Raw genomic sequence first — 2,769 nt, forward strand, 5'->3', positions numbered from 1 at the left:
TGCGACACCAGCTTGTACATGAAACCGTCAACCGTACTCTTCCTGTTTAAACTAGAACATTGCGTTAAAAATGTGTATTTTCAACTATGTCAAAATGTTCATGGCGTAAGTAAAAAATTTAAACAATTTATAACAATTTTACGCCAAAATTGGATCACCGATAAATGTAATGCAGTTAAAATCTTGCGTGAAATTTATGATGAAAATTCGATTATTATTATTAAAATACGCGACGCAGATATTGTAAAATTGACATCGTGCAACACCAGCTTGTACATGAAACCGTCAACCGTACTCTTCCTGTTCGAACTAGAACATTGCGTCGAGAATGTGTATTTTCACCTATGTCAAAATGTTTATGGCGTAAGTAAAAAATTTAAACAATTTATAACAATTTTACGCCAAAATTGTATCACCGATAAATGTAATGCAGTTAAAATCTTGCGTGAAGTTTATGATAAAAATTCGATTGATTGCGAATTATTAGCCTACGCTTTAGATACTATTGTGTATATTGCGCTACATGAGAAATAAATAAGTATATAATATGGCTAAAAAAATTTCTTTTTCATTTACCGTTCCCTGTCGTTAAGCTGTCTTCGTTTATTGTTTACTTAAATGTAATATTAAAATTAAATATCAAATACTTTTACTTCGCCAGTGAGTAGTGAAATTACAAAAATCCTTTGCTGCGACCAAACTGGATAATATTTATTTAACAAGCACCGAGCTGTGCTTGTTAAATAAATATTAGCCAGTTTGGTCGCAGCAAAGGATTTTTGTAATTAAAATTAAATATCGCGGAGATCTAAACGATTAAATATCGTTGGCGAAGAAAAGATACGCGATCGTGAGCGAGAACGCGCGAACGGGGGAGAGAGAGACTGCGCGAACGGGGGAGAGAGACCGCGCGAACGAGAAGACGCGCGCAAACGGGGGCCGGGAGCGAGAGACCGCGCGCGAAGGAGAGACAACGCGAGCGGGATCGTGTGACGTCACGTGGACCCCGCGGCGCGGCAAAAACGCGAACGCGGTCGCCCCTCCCTCCGCGGCGCGGCGCCTGAAAACGCGAACGCGATCGCCCCTCACCCCGCGCATTACAAAATGTGTTAAAAATATTTAACTGGTGGTCGCGACACCAGAAAAAATTATGATTTTTTGAAATAAACTATATATGTATATATAAACGTTTTATTTTCTTTTCCCACATACTTTGTAGTATAATATAAATGTTTTACTTGTTCAAGAGCTGTTTTTAGTTGTTTAAAAGAAGTTTGATAGCGGTTCAATAGCAGTTATACAGATCGCAGTTATACAAATCGCAGTTATACAGATAACTGTTTTAGTTGTTTGATAGCTGTTTAAAAGCTGTTTTTAGTTGTTTAAAAGAAGTTTGATAGCGGTTCAATAGCAGTTATGTTTTAGTTGTTTGATAGCTGTTCAAGAGCTGTTTAATACCTGTTTTTAGCTGTTTTTAGCTGTTTCATAGCGGTTCAATACCTGTTTGATAGCTGTTTGATCGCGGTTCAATAGCAGTTTTACACATCAAATCACCGAAAGTCAATGGCGCGATATCATTTTCATGAATATGTCTCGCGGTGACTTCATGGCACACGTGCAAAACTGCACATTGTAGATTTTTCGGAAGGCGCAATTGTATGGATGCTGAGATCATGATGAAATTAGATATGATAAACAAACGATGTGACAATAGTGAAATGTAGAAGGATGAATTTGAAGGTACGCCCAGTAGTCAAGGACTAGAAGTAAGAGCAGTCGGTTGGCGTGCTTGTTTGTGCGACTTATACAATTCGTTTGCCATCTTAAGACAATTAAAACATTTAAAACATTAGATTTAAACCACTTAAAACATTAACTTTAAACGGGAAGAAAAGAGGCTATAAGGGTCAAACGCGGTTCTTCTTGCGTAATGTCTCATTTATTCCATTGTTATCGCTGAGGATGGCTCGAAATTGAGCCGAAACGTTTGAAGTTATATCCAAGAAGATGAATAAATGAGACATTACGCAAGAAGAACCGCGTTTGACCCTTATAGCCTCTTTTCTTCCCGTTTTGTTAATTTTCGAGAGTCTGTTTACGATTTATTAAATTTAAAGTAGTAAGTGCAAGTGGAAAAAATGGATTTCGAAAAATTGCGCTTTGAAGGAGAAGAAAGAATGGAAGTTGAAGCAAACAAGGAAGAAATTGAAGTAAATGAAGAAATGGAAGTAAATGAAGAGGAAGGAATGGAAGTTGATGATGATGATGCTGTATTGTCAGACGATTCATGTTCTGATAGTGAAATGTCTGAGGATGTTTCGGAAGAAATATTCAGAGTCATGAATCAGGCTGAAGTCAATGCGTTAAATCCTCTTACAAAGATGTGCTGCACGTATTTTTACTTTACTCCAGGACAGACAAAGTTTTGTGCGTCATGCATCGTGCGAATCGGTGGATTATTTTCGATGCTGTATGTTTGTCGTAAACACGACACCAGGCGGTATATTCTGATGAACGGCCTCTTTTGTCCATCGTGCGGGGGCCCACTATATCTCATTTTAACATGTAATATGTGTCCTATGTGTGTTTTCATGTAAATATTGACTGTTAGATTGCAGTATTTTTAAACATATTTTAAGTGTATATTATCTAAAATTAAGAGACCTATACTGCTAAGAGACTAACAATAAGTGTAACAATAAAAAGACAATCAATGTTGTGTCACACACACACACACACACACACACACACACACACACACACACACAC

The sequence above is a fragment of the Temnothorax curvispinosus genome, unplaced genomic scaffold (assembly GCF_003070985.1).
Source record: "Temnothorax curvispinosus isolate PA1 unplaced genomic scaffold, ASM307098v1 QBEX01016296.1, whole genome shotgun sequence".
Taxonomy (NCBI): Eukaryota; Metazoa; Arthropoda; class Insecta; order Hymenoptera; family Formicidae; genus Temnothorax; species Temnothorax curvispinosus.